This window comes from Sceloporus undulatus, chromosome 4, assembly GCF_019175285.1.
Source record: "Sceloporus undulatus isolate JIND9_A2432 ecotype Alabama chromosome 4, SceUnd_v1.1, whole genome shotgun sequence".
In the NCBI taxonomy this organism is placed as follows: Eukaryota; Metazoa; Chordata; class Lepidosauria; order Squamata; family Phrynosomatidae; genus Sceloporus; species Sceloporus undulatus.
In genome coordinates, this window is record NC_056525.1 from 6,621,027 (window position 1) to 6,638,164 (window position 17,138).

General features: G+C 43.4%; 1 protein-coding gene across 1 annotated transcript in view; it reads right to left on the minus strand.

Moving 5' to 3' along the window:
- Window positions 1-1,059, minus strand: part of GMEB2 (glucocorticoid modulatory element binding protein 2) — a 38,168-nt gene extending 37,109 nt beyond the window's left edge. Inside the window, 1 exon segment of the mRNA XM_042463983.1 lies at window positions 854-1,059. The gene's annotated coding sequence lies outside the window, so the exon portion shown is untranslated.
- Window positions 1,060-17,138: the final 16,079 nt, after the last annotated feature.

Genomic DNA, 17,138 nt, shown 5'->3' on the forward strand with positions numbered 1-17,138 from the left:
GCCCTGGCTCAATGCTAGGGAATCCTGGGAATTGTAGTTTTGTGAGACATTTAGCCTTCGCTGTCAGAAAGAGCTCTGGCGCCGCAACAAACTACAACTCCCAGGATTCCCTCGCACTGAACCAGAGCACTTAAAGCAGCCTCAAACTGGGCTATTTCTGCAGTGTGTTTTGGACCTGACTTTAAAAGAGCCCGGCTTGACACTGCCTTAACAGCCATGGCTCAGTGCTATGGAATCCTGGGAACTGTAGTTTCTTGTGCGGCACCAGAGCTCTCTGACAGAGAAAAGGCTAAATGTTGTTGTTATTGTTAAATTTTAAATAAATAATTAAATAAATATTTAAGGGATTTTAAAAAACAGTGAGAAATTAAAACGTAACATGTTAATTTTTAAAAAACCATTAAAATTTATAACAGCGTTAAAAAACCCCAAACGCCCAGCTCTCTCACAAAAAAACTACAGTTCCCAGAATCCAACAGCACTGAGCGGAGGGCGGTTAAAAGGGGGGGGGTCTTAAAAAGGAGCGCGGAGGCAGCCAAAACATTAAGCGGAGGCTGAGGGGAGGCAGAGGGAGGGGATGCGCGCGCAGCCAGGGGCCACTCGGGCTCAATCGCGGCGGCGGCGGCGGCGGCGCTTTTGGCGCGCGCGGAGCAGAGACGGAGCGCGCATGCGCGTGCCCCCTCATCCCCCCTCCCTGACTCTTGGTTCTGGGGGGGCGGAGGGGGGGCACGGCGGGCGCAACGTAAATGCCGTTGCCGTCGCCACCGCCGTCGCCGTAACGTCCTGACGCTCCGCAGGGACTAGGACGGAGGCCCCGTAGCGTCAGCGTCGTCGCCGCCGGAGGCTCACTTACCTGGCCTTTGCGTCGCTCACGTTCCCAGAGGAGGAGACGGAGCCGCCGCTGAGGGGAGATAGACAGATAGATAGATATATGGGGGGGGGGGCAGAATGTCTCTGCCTAGGTTGACTGTGAGGGAAGGTTACTGAGTTGGCTATTGCGCATGCGCACCACGCTGCTGCTGTTGTGGGGTAGATTGAGAGAGAGAGGCTAAAAGCTGGGACTTATTTCACGAGGAGGAGGAGGGGCTGCCTGCGCGAAATAGGACTCCCACGGAGGCGCCCAGTGCGCATGCGCGGGATGGAGCGCGAGGCGGAGACCTGGCTTGGCGGGGGCGCGCGAGGCGCTTGTGAGGGAGAAGTTTCGCCTCGGTTTCTGTGGTGCTGCTGCTGCTGCTGCTCGCCCTTTTTTCCCGCCAAAGATCGTTGGACTCAGGTCCAAAAACACGCCTCAGAGATCGTCCAAGTTTAAGCTTTTGTTTATTTAAGGTTTATATGAAAATAAGAAAATACAGCCAGACAAAGCTAGTCGCCTTGGACTAGAGAGGGTTTAATCCCACAAGTTGGAACAAGATACAAAGGAAGGCCTCCCCTGATAAAGGCCCTATACAGACAGGCCAAAATAAAGCTGCTTCGGGTCGCTTTGGAGGTATGCTGTTTAAATGATGCATGCATGCTAAGAATCCGGAAGTTGCACTAAAGCTGTGCTCCAGTCCTTATGACTGGATTGTGGCTTTGGCACAGCTTCCAGACTCTTAGGACGCATGCATCATTTAAACAGCATACCTCCAAAGTGACCTGAAGCAGCTTTATTTTGGCCTGTCTGTAGGGGGCCAAAGTTAATAGAGAAGAAACTTCTTCATGTCCAGGAATTTGCCCTCCATGAGGCTATTCTACAAAGTGGTTTCACTTATAAGGACCTTAAGGCTGTGAAAATAGGCCCCTGCTCTTATTTCTGCCTTTCCTTACAGAATGCAGCTATTTTTGGCTATTCCTTTGTAGCCTCCTCCAGGCCCTGAGGCCTGAAGCGTGCGCCAAATGCCTCTCCTGTGGCGGTATGCCCTCCTCCTCCTCCTCCTCATTTGCAGGAACAGCCCCATTCATTCCCTACTGACCCACTTTCACAGCCGCATCTAAAATGCCCCACTTTTCTCTCTCTCTCCTCCAATTCCCTCCTTTTCCATCAGAATACTTCAGCTGCTGCAAAATGAGCTCAAAGTGCAGGACATTTCCATGCTTCTCAGCAAACCGGGCAGAAGAGGAGTGGGCTGAGTCTTGCCCTCCTCAGGATGCTCAGGCAAAAGCAAACTGCTGCAGCTTTTCCTGGCTTATCTCTCCTTCCTCATTAGCAGATCCATAGCTCTCTCTCTCTGGCTTTGCTTCACGAACGAAGATTCAGGAAGGACTCATCCTGCGCTTTGTACAAGCAGCGCATTGGTAACTAAAAAGGCCAATCCGGGATAAACAGGTCCAGTTGCAGAAAGCACAGCAGAAAGTCTCCTTGGGTGATGATGATGATGATAATAATAATAATAGGATTTATTTATATGCCACCCAATCACTGGGAATCTGGGCGGCTTACAACAGAGAGGATAATATAGGGTTCCCTGCCCTCAGGCTTACAATCTAAAAGACACGACACAAAAGGAGAAGGGAATGGTGAGGGAGGGAGGGGATCAGGTCCAGTGATTCTTCTCTCCCTCTGAGGCCTGGACCAAGGCAGAGGGACTGGAGGAAGGGCTCTTCTTCTTCAGGCTACACCTGGTAGAACTGGCTGCCTGGTCAACTCCCTCGGAGGCCGGAAGATGGCAGTTAATGATGTTTCCGGATTGTGGTTCTTTCTGCATTGTCATTTCTCTTCGAGACTTGTTCGGTGTGAGCTTTCAAAAAAGGCTGCAGCATGGTGGATAGATAGTGCGTCTCCAGGCCTCCCGATGCGAGGCCAAGGCGGACCATTGTTGGTGATCAATTTGGCCGAGCCTGAGATGTTGTTTCAGGGAGTCCTTATATCTCTTCTTTGGAGCTTCCCTCTTATGCTGACCCATGGCGAGTTCACCGTAGAATACTATTTTGGGGAGTTGATGGTCCTTCATCCTAGAGACGTGTCCTGCCCAGCGCAGCTGCGTCCTCAATAGCATGGCCTCAATGCTGGTGATCCCTGCTTGCTCAAGGGCAGCAACATTCGTCACATAGTCAGTCCAGTGTATATTTAGAATTGTGCGTAAACAGCGCTGATGAAAGCGTTCAAGGAGTCGTAGGTGTTGGCGATAGGTGGCCCATGTTTCAGACCCATAGAGGAGAATAGATAATACAATGGCTCTATACACACTGTTTTTTGTGCTTCGCCTCAAGTGTTTGTGTCTTTTGTGTCAGATCCATAGCAATGTTATAAAAACTGATAACAGAGGAGACAAGATGCTGTGGGTGGAACGGTTTGGTACTGCACTTAGGCATCAAAAAAAGAACTTTGCACATATAGGGTGGGTGGCATCTGGCCTGATAATGGCGCATGTGAAAGGGATGTAGGAGCCTAAGTAGACCACAAACTGAATGTGAGTCAGCAGCATGATGCTGTTAATGCAAATCTGTTTTGTATCAATAGGAATATAGTGTCTCTAGATTGAAAGAAGTAATAGTGCCACTCTTTTCTCCTTTGGTCACACTGCACCTGAAATACTGCATCCAGTTATGGACACCACACTTCAAGACGGATGTTGAGAAGCTGGAGGGTGTCTAGAGAAGGGCGACCAAAATGGTGAAGGGTCTGGAAACCATGTCTTATGAGAAGGGAGCTGGGGATGTTTAGCCTAGAGAAGAGAAGGTTAAGAGGTGATGTGATAGCCCTGTTTAAGCATTTGAAGGGATGTCACATTGAGGAGGGAGCAAGCTTGTTTTCTGCTGCTCCAGAGAACAGGACCCGGAGCAATGGATGCAAGCTCCAGGAAAAGAGAGTCCAGCTCAATATTAGGAGGACCTTCCTGGCTGTTAAGAGTTATTTGATACTGGAGTGTGGTTGAGTCTCCCTTTGTAAAAACATTCCAGCCGGAAACAAAAGTGGTGACTGTTACTGCACTTAATGTATTGCCTAAGTGCAGTACCTTACATTTCTCTCAGTTGATATTCATTTTGTTAAGGTCATTTTGAATTTTGATCCTGTCCTCTGGAGTATTAGCTGCTCCTCCTAATTTGGTGTCATCTGCAAATTTGACAAGCATGCCCCTAATTCTTCCATCCAAGTCCTTGATAAAGATGTTGGATAGCACTGGGCCCAGGACAGAGCCACACTGGACACCCCACTGGTCACTTCTCTCCAGGATGAAGAGGAGACATTGCTGCGCACCTTTTGGCTTCAGTCTGTCAGTCAAACTATTATAAATCCAGCTTGCAACTATTTTTTAAATAACGATATTGGCTGCATTGCTTTTTACTCAGATTTCAACATAGCAATCTTTAAATCTTGGCATGACAAATGCACACAAATAACCAGCTTTCATTCACCACTTGAAACTTCTTGTGAAAAGACACCCTTAACATGCATGATGTGCTGTTTTTGCCAAGTGCGCAAGTTCTGAAACGGTGCTGTTTTCTGTTCTAAGCTTCTGAAAAAGTGGAAATACAGAAAAATATAACCCAAGCTTGCAGTGAAAAAACATGTACAATATTATAGCTATTTTTAATGTAATTTTGGATAATGAATTTGAAAAACAATAAAAATGTTGTAGCACGCACAGTGCTTTAACAAATTGTGTTACTCAGTGTTCCAGTAAGAGTTCTTGTGCTTCTGAGTGGATTTTTGTGTTTCATATCAGCAAATTAAAGCGTTCTGAAAAGTCTATCGGAAGACTTCAACCTCTTTCTTACTCTTTGCAGGATTATTTCAGCCACATATTACAACATGCAAACGTCAAATCAAGTTGAGAAAAAACTACCGATGGAGGAAATCTGAAGTCATTTTTGGATTTAGAATGACAAATTCTTATAAAAGCAAGCATTTTTTAAAAAACGTTTTTGTGATCCTCAGTTTTTCAGACCTGTGTAATTAATCTTTTGTAAAATAAAGAAATTCACAAATAATGTGAAAGCTTCTACTTTCTGAAGGTTAATGGTTCTCAAGCATGAAACCATGCTGGCAAGAATCAGTGGCATTAACTTCATTGCAGAAGAGGTTAACTATCATAAAGTCTTGTGCCGTCTTAAAGAACAAATGCATTTATTGTGGCATAAACCTTTGAAGACTTACAGGCTTGGATACACATAGATTGTGGGTAGTGGATTATAAAGAGCACGATCAGAGGATATTGAAAGGCAGAAAATATATTGATAATCATCTGATTCATAAAAAGATTGCTGCATATTAACACGTATCCTTACAATGGGGAGTTGATTAACAATCATCCCTATTCGTTTCTAGGATATAGAGTTTAACCTCTTGAGTTTAACCTCTGTTTCAGCCGTTTCTTGCTGAAATATGCCTTTGAAGATCCTCTGTTTGAGAATGACTCCTTTAAGGCCATTGACTTAAGGCTGTGGGAGACTGAAAAATGCCATTTTTGATATAAGATTTGTGTCCCTTTTGGAGACTATCCTGCTTGTCCTATTCAGAATGCATGGAGTCATTCTAGGCTAATGATGGTATACCACACTTGGAAGAGATGAGCACAACCTTTGGTGTTTTGGGTGATATTATGAGGTTTGTTAGTAGAACAGTCATAGGATTTGGTTCTTCTGTCTGTATCCGCTATGTGGTGTCTTGCTATTGAACAGCTCTTTTAGGCTGGATGTCTGTCTAAGCCAGTACAAGCCAACCACCTGGGACCTGTGAGAAGAAAAGGTCCACAATGGACTTTGGATTGCCAGTGATACATTTGAGTGATATTAACTGAGAGTGGTAGGTATCAATGTATGGTGTTTTGGTATTGATTTTACATATGTCTTATAATTCCTAGGTACCAGCAATTGGTTATTTCATTTTGTTGGGTGTTAGAAGAAAGGCCTGTAGTTAGAAAGGTCTAAGCTGTGAGTTTATGTTGAAGAGGTGTAAACAGATGCTACTGTAATGTTGGATTTGGCTGTAGACAATGGAATTTAGTGTACTCTGGGTAGAAGCTTGGAGGCATGTAGTTGGCAGGTTTCTGTTAGATGATGGTGGTTATATTCTGGCATGTAGTTACAGAGTTCTGTGCACAAAGTGAAGATGTTCTGACCTCTGGTCTGGGCTTAGGTTATTGGCAGGGGGGAATTTATTGACATCCTAGTCGGACTTTGCCAGCATCTTCTTGACTAAGAGAACAATCATTTCTTCACTTTGTGAAACCTCTTCTTACTTAAGCTCCATTGATTATATTTTTAAAATTTGTAGTCATGAAGAGGAGGCTCTATCTACATATACAGCGTGCCCACGCCATATGCGGGCTTGCCATACGTGGACTCAAGGTCACGCGGATAGCAAGCCCCCATAGAATGAATGGAGCACCCACATGTGGTGCGCATGGGTACACCCCATTCATACAAATGGGACTTGAGGTCCTGCGTGTTTTGCCCTACAGTTTGTGTATCAATACCATAGTGGTGGCTCTTTTAGCGTTCACTTCAGAGAGCTGTACACTGTTTTCAACATAGGCAGAAATTAATGTCTTACAACTCACACCAATATGTTAACATTTTTGTGGCGATGTTAAAAAGGGAACAGCATTTGTTAAAGCTGTCATTTTAGGTAACAGTAAAGCACACTGTTGTGTCAAGAAAATAGCATACTGATTACTCAAATGTTACTTAAATTAAGCAAAAGTAGGTCTAATCAGTCTGTCTCTGAAGTTCCATCACGCATGGAATTGGCTCCAGGTTTGCCTTCCTCCTCATCATTGCAGCTCTGTATTTGCATTCCCATTTGCTGTTGTAGACATGGATTAATCACTTGGTCTATGAAACTGAAGTTGCTCCTCATGATTATAGTCTGTGACTGGAATGTACTGTATATATTAGGTAGCTTTGGACAGAATGTGATGTATTACAGCTCTTAAATTAGGATTCATGTTCCGTTTGGCAACATATCTACTAAAACTAGAAAGAGACAACAAAGATTAGCCTGATCCGGCTGCAAGGATAACATACACAGTCATGAAACTGTACATTTGCAGTTGCTTATTTAATGTACAACTCAGATAAATGGGTCTTTTAATGTACTCTGGCAGGCGTGGGCAGTCATGTGTTTGGGTGCATTGTTTCATGCACCCCTACACACCAGGAACTATACCTTTTCCTTGTGCTGCTGTACTGGGCATAGCTTAAACATTTTTCTTTAACCTGGGGACCCATGGAAGACTCAGAATGGCTGGTTGGCTGAATGCAATCCATGGTCCATATGTTGTTTGCTCTTGATGCATAGGTGGAGATGGCAGTGATTGTGTGTTTGTGTTAAGTAAATATAGTAGTACAGAGGAGGCCATCACAATATCGGAGGCATTTCTACATAGACTTCTGATTCTGACTTTTACTTGAAAAGCATTGTATTTCAGAAGTTCTTCATTTTCTTTTAAAAATTAGAATTTTACCAAAGTGAGGCACAAAACTTGTGATGTATTGCCTAGATGTGATTGTGTGTTTAGAACATTTGGTGTGTCTCCACATTCCTTCATTGTTTATCCACCAGAGTTTTGCCCTTCTTTGTCACTTATATTGTCTCTTTGTACCATAGAATAGCCATATAGACAAAGTCCACATCCATAGCAAGAGCTGGGGTTGACCACTTGGAACAAGCAGTGGTCCAGATCACAGTGTACCCCTCCCACATAACATCAATATCTCACAAGTGCAGTACTTCAGAAAATGATTGCTGTATGTAAAATGCTAAGACCTCCAACAAAGCAAAAGGGCTGGAAACTCTTAGGGTTTGTAATCTGCTCTCCCCCAGTCCCCTTGCTTCATGTCCGGTGCTGGGTCAGGGGAGCATCTGAAAGGGAGCCTAGTCTGTTTTGGCTTATCTGGACACCAGTGTGGGGACGGTGGAGGAAAGGGCACCTGGGGCATTTTACAAGTTGAAACAGCATCCTGATAAAACAAAGCAAATAAAAATTAAAAGTGTGGCTGAATGGCCTTAACCATCTGTCAAAAAGTTGTGAATAAAGTGGCCAAGCTCTTGTTGATGTGCCTTCAGGTGTACTCTGACTTATGATGACCCTTTTCTAGGATTTCCTTGCCAGTGTCTATTATTCAGGGGAGAATTTCCTTTTGCATTTCTCTGAAGCTAAGAGAACATGGTGGCTTAGTGGTTAAGACACCAATTCTGATGATCGCAAGATCAGAAGATTGGCAGTTCGAGGGCCAAGTGTCACTTGATGGGGTGAGCTCCCGTCACTAGTCCCAGCTTCTGCCAGCCTAGCAGTTCAAAAGCATGCAGATGCAAGCAGATGATTAGGTACCACTTTTGTGAGAAGGTAACAACATTCCATGCAGTCATGATGTCCACAAGACCACTGAATTGTCTTTGGACAATGCCGGCTCTTCAGCTTAGTAATGGAGATGAGCACCACCCCCTGCATTCGGTTACGACCAGACATTCATGTCAAGGGGAAACCTTTACCTTTTTAGAGACTGTGACTTGCCCAAGGTCACCCGGTCTTTTTCATGGCTGCGCCAACCTGACCTCTTGTTTTCTCTCCAGATGGATGTTCCAGAGCATCATAGGCCTTGGAACATGTTGTCTCCAGAATGAGATGAAGCTGGACAGGCCTCTTTCAGGAGTGCTTGAGTTGTGTATTCCTGCATGTCAGGGGTTGGACTAAGATGGCTTTTGTGGTTCCTTCCAACTCTAAGATTTTTTGAACTGGAAGAGCCAGTTCAGTCTCTGAATCTACAACACCCAGATTGAGGAGGTGTAATGTGTCACATAACGTGAGTTGGTCCCCTGCAGGAGGCCCAGCTGGTTTTGGGTGAAATGTGAGTCATATGGTTGCCTTAGTCACAGATTGGCATAGTTAGGAACGCCACACTACCTGTATAGTTCCAGACTGACCCAGGAGGTTTACTTTTTAGCTTTCAAAAGATGGCTGTAATATCACGGTGGTCCCAGCAGCAAGTGGGTGATGGCTGGGACCGGTGCTGTTTGCAGAGTCCTGCATATGGATCAGACAGCCCCCATTTTCTGAACAGAACAACAGCGTACCTTAGAGCACGTTTCATCCTAACCACCAAAAGAGGAGTTCAGAAGGCAGATTTTTAACAATACTGCAGTTAATAGGAACCAACTAGCTTTTTGTTATTTAAGTTCAGAATAGTGAGACTGCTGGTATTAGAACGGGAGCTTGCTGTAATAAGGGGGCGACTATTAATGGGCTCAGATACCCATAACTCTGTGAGACTTCATTCCTCAGCCTTTATGTTCCTGGTAGCACCTCATCAGGAGTTTCTCTTTAAGGTGCTCAACAGATGCTCTGAAACCCAGGAATCTATTCAGGATGCTAAAGAGATTGATGTTGGTTTTGAAGTCCATTTCTCTTTGTCTCCAGGCACAAGAGAAATGGTGCTAGACATGATGCATAAAACCCTATGCGGTTGGGGTCCAGATTGTTAAATCTCAATCTGTAAATGTACCCAGGTCCTGCGACTGGGGCAGGGGGGCATGTTTTCTCACAGTCCTACCACTTTCACAGATGCATTTGTTGAGGACATGGCAGAGGCACTTCTCAGGGGAATGTGGAATTCTTCTCCACAGGAGGCCAAGGTGACCCTTCTGTGCTTTTTCCATAGCAAGAAAAGTCTTATTTAGGCAGGCTTTTAAACCTGTAGATTTTTTTTTAATGGGGGTACTGTACTTGGTTCTCTAATTTTTCTTTTAAATGCTTAAAAAAAACCATTATCATTGAATATCAAGGTCAGGATTATCCATGCCATCATATTTTTGATTTCTGTGTGTGTTTATGAATGCTGGGCAGTGAAGAAAGTTGACAGGAACAGAAACAATTCCTTTGAAACGTGCTGGATCTGAGGATCCCATGGACTGCCCAAAAGACAAACAAGTGGGTCCTAGAGCAAATCAAGCCTGAAATTTCCATAAAAACCATGATGCCTAACTGAGACCATCGTACTTTGGACATATCAAGAGATATGGATAGACTCAATCTCGAGGGCCACATCCTTGAGCTTGCAAGACCTGAGCAGGGCTGACAATAATAGAAAGTTTGCTGTAAGTCAAAATGGACTTAAAGACAGTAAGGGCTGTTTGACAGTGAAACACACTCCTTCCTCAGAGAGTGGTGGAGTCTCCTTTGGAGGTCTTTAAGCAGAGGCTGGATGGCCATCTGTCAATTGGGGTGCTTTGATTGAGAGTTCCTGCATGGCAGAATGGGGTTGGACTGGATCAGGGCCCTTTTGGGGGTCTCTTCCAACTCTGTGATTCTATGAATCTGATTAATGGTGAAAAATAACAAGCAGGCACTGAATTAAAACCAATTTAATACTATTAATTAATAGTATGATTTTTTTTTAGCTGTGTCCTCCTTTAATTTTTGTTGAAAGGCACCTTGAAAGAAATATGAGATATTGAATAAAAATAAAATCTGTGTCTGATTCTTCCCTTCCCTTGTTCTTTGCTCCCTGCCTCCTCAATAAACTTTTTATATGTGTATATTCAATTCTTTTCTGACTTATGGTGACCCTAACGCAGGTGTAGGCAACCTTTTTGAGCCGGGGGCCGGGTTGCTGTCCCTCAGACAACTGGGGGGGCCGAAGCCCAAAAAAAATAATTAAATAATTTTTAAAAAAATTAATCAAATAAATAAACTGGGACAAATGTAGGACAAAAATTTCAAATGGAGGACACTTTTTTTTTTTTTTTACAAAATGGATGACATGCAAAAATTTTTGCTGATTTTTTAAAAAAAGTTAATATAAATGCATGTTTCGGAGGCTTCTATAGACAAGTGCCCCCTTGCCTGCCTCCTCCTGATAGGCCAAAGGCCCCACGCCCTCACGTGAGAGGCCAAAGGCTCCAGTGGCAATCGGCGGCAGGACCGGGCGGGGGCCGGTCCCAAGGCCTTGCCGGGCCGCATCCAGCCCGCGGGCCGCAGGTTGCCTACCCCTGCCCTAACACAAGCCTTTGAGGGTTTTCTTGACAGGTTTCTTCAGAGAGGTTTGCCATTGCCATCCTCAGAGGCTGAGAGATTGTGATTTGCCCAAGGTCACCCAGTGAGTTTTCATGGCTGAGCGGGAATCTGGACCCTGGTCTCCAGAATCATAGTCTAGTGCTTAGACCACTGCACCATGCTGGACATTTGGCTACTTTGTCTTAAAAACTGAGGGGGCAACTCTAACCCTATATGTAAGGCTGCGGTGTTGCTTAAGTTACTTGTGTTTCTAGCATACTTACAGTATTTTGTTAAGTTCTGTTTTTTTGCAGTTTTCAGAAACTTGAATTGAAACCACCTTTTATTCTTTTATGCGCAAGTGTGTTGTAATTGGAGGGGTAGGCTTTTTTTTAAAGAAGGGAATTAATGCACCAGTAGAGAGAATTCTCCATCTTGGACCCATAACAGCTGTCTTTCAGGCCCCTGGCCAGTTGCTGGATGATTTCCCAGGAAAACCCCATAAAAGAAGAACACCCACATGTAGATGTATTAATAATATACTGTAAAAAGGAGAAATGTGGTTTCATACCAAGTTTATTTCTTATTATTTCCTCATTAATCACTTCTTTTGCACAACAACAACCTCAAGTTGACAATGAAATGCATGTGGTAAATTTAAAAGAATCAGATGAGGCTCCTTTTAAGAGTGTGAACAGTCCATAACACCATTACACTTCCTTACTTTTCTGTCTATTTGGAAAGGACAAAAGATAACACACTCTGCCGCCTAAGAAGTTAATCTGGTGCAAGGCTGACAGCATTCAACCAGACTATCAGGAGAGAACAGGAGGGTGATAGGGAGGGCACAATACATGTTGGGAAAGCTGTACAGGTATTTAAAAGCCTTTCTCTAAGCGGAGCCCTCTTTTACCCAAAGGAAGGAGGCCCTGTTACAGTACTAATAAAATTCTTATATCATGCGTCTCATACAGGAACACTCCCACGAAGGAGAAAGCATGTTTTACTCATGAGGAAACTGGAAGATGTGCAGCTCAGTCCTAACCAAGTTGGGTCTTTGTCCCTTTTGAGTTTCACATGGGACTTATTTCCAAAGAGGTAACAACGGAGAGCTGCAGTGTGAACTAATCCACATCCCTGGCAGAATTTAGCAACTCCAGAATTCTTGTAGTCTTTCTCTACATCATTTTAGCACAAGGGCCACTATACTTTTGAGTGCACAAACCCAGAACTGTGGACTCATGTCCATGTTCTTTTGTTCAGGAGACGGAACCACAAAATTTGAGCCATTTATTAGTGAACCACTAGCACCATAATCAACTTTTTTGTTTTGCAACCGATCTCAATGGTTTTTCAAAATGCACATGTGGAATTTGGCACATGCACTTTGTAATGATGTGCTTACTATAATATAGGCAAACAGATGATTACACTTGTGGAGGTGACAACAGACACGTAGTATAGATCCAGCTGTGTCAGGCAAAGAAAATACTGAGAACTACTGGGTGAATATCAGGAATCGTCCTCAAGTGATGAATACTAAGGTAACAGCCATTTTTCATTGGAAGAGCATTCAAGATTATTAACTCTTAGAGTTGGTCCACAGTGGTGCGTGAAATGAAAATTTCCAAATTACTCATGCAGTGGTGTAGCTAGATAATACTAGGCCCTTGACTAAAATATACACGTGGGCATAAACTCACAAACCTTTCCTTTAAAGAACCATGTTGTATTTGGGCATGGAGTACAAAATTGACATTTCACATCATGCTTTGTTCATTACTGTTCCCTGCTTTGCATTCTACATTCTGGATAAATTAAGAGGGCAGGAGAAACCAAAACACTCTTCTTGGCCCTCGCTTGGAAAAAAACACAAGACTAAACCAGCACCTGCAGTTTTGCATTTTAAATTCACTTATAGCACCATCATGACTGCAGGAAGAAAGGAATTTGCTTCTACTGCCCACATCTACTTGGGAATAAGCACCATTTTACCATAGAAAAGGATAATGCACTTAGAAGTAAAAAAAAATTAAACTAAAATGAACATCTCTACTCATGCATAGCCTATAAATTGATGCAGCAATGAGCATCACCCCCAGTGTGGCCATGCTAGACTAGAAGTTGACGTCTTGCCGCTGTTGGTTTGCTGCTGCCCTCTCGCCTGTTCTTTGCTCCAGGAGGTTGTTTGAGCTCCCTCTGGGCTGGGGGCTCTTTAGCCCCAAGGTTGAGCTCTAGCTACACCACTATATGGGTGGACAAAGACCATTAGATCATAGACCTTATACTCTTAGGAGTTTTCCCTTAAAAGAAAGTATGTCCATTGCTCTTAAATAAGGGGAATAGTATTTGGCCCACAAAGGCCAAAGGGTTCCACCACTGGAACTTTTTTGCATGGAATTCCTAATGAAGCATGTTTATGCCTAACTGCCAAATTTATCTCAGTGGCGTCAACAGGAGATATACATTGTGCGGAAACCACCAGAGGACACTATCCGAGGAAGTGATACCCAAATGTTTGTGTATACAGTTGTTTTTTGTACAGCTAAAACCAGTGAGATGCAGAAAGAGGGAGAGGAGAGGGCAGGAAGAGAAACCAAACCTTCAGGGGTGTGTGTGGATGAGTAACCACAACAGTGACTCCCTTTAAACACATGGACACAGTTGCTGTCTTTGGGGGGGGGGGCTTCATTTGGAGGGTGGCATTCATAGCCACTCTGAAAAAACATTACTAAGGGTTCTGGATGCTCTGAAAGAGGAGAAGGTCCATGGGGGTGACACCATGAGTTACTTACACTGGATAACACCAACCCTAGTGACACCAGTGCCTTATCTACTGTTGCCCCAAAGCAGCTTTCTCTAATTTGCAAATGGGAATGTGACCATCAAACTTAGAAAGTGTGCATAAGCATCCGCAGGTTCCTAAGCCTTCATGATTAACTCCCTTTTGTACCCAAAATACATAAAGGAAAGGACAGACCCTATCTCGTTTTGTATTAATTTTCTGTGATATAACTTGGCTCATATCAACCAAAGCAGCGGCTACATTAGCAGGACATCTAAGACTGTTTGGGGATCTGGAATGATGTCTAGGCATGCATGCATGGAGAACAATTTCCAGTCCTGTCACAAAAAAAACTACACAAATAGGAGATGCAAGGAAAGGTTCCAATATCGCCTGTTCCTCTGTAATACCTTTATTCTCTATCTCCCCACCCTGCATCCCCCCCCCCCCCCCGTTAAGTAGCCAGTATTTGATAGCTTCTGAATATGCAGTCAGTTCTCACTGGACTGTTGGGGATTCTCCCTTCCTGCTTAGGATCTCTCTACATCTAAATATGTTTTGTGTTCTTTTGCAAACCTTTTGCTTACCCCAAGCTTGCTGTTCCTCTCTGTTGAGCATGAGTGGTGCTGTTTTGGTCACATAAAAAAACAGCATCCAGAGCACTGAATTTGCTGTTAGTATGGACTATTTTATTCATACTCCCTTCCCCTGTTTTCTTTGTCCTTGTGAGAATACATTTCAATTCACATTAAATCCAACAGTATTTTAAAACAGATTACAATTTCTTTGTGACACGCACACTGACACTGGACAAACATTCCCTGACCTCTCTGATGCACCCAGTTGTACAGCTCCCAATATATTTGGTATAATTTCTTCTGCCTGTTTTATTACATCTGTAATGTTATGCCTGGAGCAATCTTCCTCTTGCTATTTCTTTACCTGTCACCACCAACATACCCTGAGCTCACCCTTTCTTGAACATACTGAGTAGGTGACGGGAATAAAGATTAAATTCTTCCTATCAAATTTGTTGCCTAAGGGTCAGTCCATACACCCGATTGATAATCTGACGTGACACATGACAGAATTATAGTCGTATGTGCATAGGCCAGCCTTCCTCCATCTGGTGCCTTCCAAATATTTTAGACAAACGTAAATCAATTTTTTATCTGCAGAGACTGTCTTTACACAGAGGGGCACTCAAGCCTATGAGTATCTACCCATACTTGTAGCCCAGAGTGGTACACATCAGATGCAGGTTTATCACCTCACTAAGAACTAGCACACAGTCTTTCTGCTTTAGCCTCTGTTTGACTCTAAAAAATACTTTCCACCCCACAGTGGTTCTTTTTAGCCTTTGCTCCATAGCATAACATTTCTAGCTGTCATCACCATGAGAATCATTATCAGTCATTATAACCAGAAGTATTAAAAACAGAACGTACAGCAAAAGTCTGAATTACACACCAAGCAAACATCCAGCACCACAAAAAGTAAAGACATGGTTAATATCTTGCAGCCACTTTTTTAGAGGTTCCACCAAAGGACGGGAGCATCGCTGACTGCTTGCACTTCCACTTCTTACACACAGAAACTATTTTTTTCCTTCTCCTTTAAAATGTCCTTAAATAATTTTATTTAAACATTTTTAAACATTATTGTTACTATAGGATGGATGGGATGGTTCTGCATTATACACAGGTGTTATCTAAGATGGCAGCTACTGTATCTAGAAATGGATATATCAGAATTGAAACCCGATTTGTCTTTCTTGAACCCAAGCCAGCAGATTCCATCACAACCCTGACTGATGCTTCTAACTATTCCATCTTCCTTCAGATCATCCTAACAAACATTTTTGTGATCCATAATGACCCCATTCTTTGGATACAAGGCTTTCTCCTAATGTCCTGGCACCTCTTTAAGCAGAAGGCAGGATGCATGATGCCACCTGATTTCCAGTCTATTTTTGTCTCAGACTTGACTGGGTCAACTGGTTGTCTGTTCATTTGCGCCAACCCAGCTGTATGGTGGTATGCTTCCCCAACTCACTGTAAAACAGTAGTTTTATAGTGCCCACTTTCACCAGTTACTACTTTGGGCTTTCTTTTTGGCACATTTATTCTCCTGCCCTGTAGCCCCAGACTATTTTTATTCCTTAAAACACCATTTTACATTGAGCTGAACCTGAAAAGTTAACAAAAACTGTTATTCTGACATGGCCATAGCAACCTTCTCTTAAACAACAACCCTAAATGCTCTGTTTTGTCTTTTTGTTGGTGCAGTCCTGAACCTCAAAGAGTAGTAAAGCACCTTACTCTCACTACCAAAGGGGAAGTACATACAAAATGTAGAGGAGAGATACAACTGGGTTGGGAGTTGATGGGGAGAGCACCCACAGAGTGATGTTACTGACAACATAAGAGCTTGCAAAATGGCCACAAAGACCAGAATCATTGTAGACTCAGGAGTATGTAAAAAGGAATTGCAAGAGATAGAGAGGGATCCTAGACCAATATGGAGTAATACCTACTCAAGAGTTACATATGTTTATTTATCATTGTGGCAACTGGCACCGGAATACATTTTGGTGCTCCACAATTCAGGCTCTGCCCCTGAATGAAACAAAACCAGTATGGACCAGTGGCCAGTATAGTCTGAATGTAGTTAAGTCAGCCTAAACTAGGACTTACTGAGCCAGTCATTGTCTCTCAGCCTTCCATCCCCTATTTCAGAAAGTTAAATAATGATCAGGTTATTGTGAAAGACAACAAATCATATTGCAATGCCCTGATTACTGAGAAATAAATAGTTAAAATATCCAGGACTATAGCCTACCATACAGGCACCGCCATTCTCTGCCAGGCAGCAGAATAATAGCCTAAACAACAGGCAGATAGAGGAGTGAATAAGGACACATTATCAGAATTGGAAAGGTTACTAAATCGAAGGACACATTCTGTGCTAGGTTCCTAGACAAAAGACACTCTTCCTATGACTTTTGTGCACTGTAGAGGACTGTCACAGTTGTTAACATAGTGGAGCACAAATGATCCTTTGGGCCAAAATAGCCCAAAAAAACGCAGCCGCTACCATGATTTTAAACCATGATGGCAAAAGGAGGTGTAATTTACTGCTCTTTTTTGGCCCAGTTCTTTGAAAAAGCCATAGCCTTGGCACATCTTCAGCCCAATCCAGGGGTGTGCATCATCTGAACGCCATGCCTCTGGATCAAGCTGAAGCCGAGGCGATCTGTTTTGGCCCCTTGGGGAGGCAAACTTCGTGGAAGGGCTGTGCATTATTACTGCCAGTGAGTTCAGGGAGTTTGTCTCCATTATCTTTGATTTCCTTATTTTCTCCCCGTTCCCAGGAGTAGTTTATATTTGGACTTTGAAGAACTGAGGAGGCTGTTTTACTTAAATCAGATTTCTGTA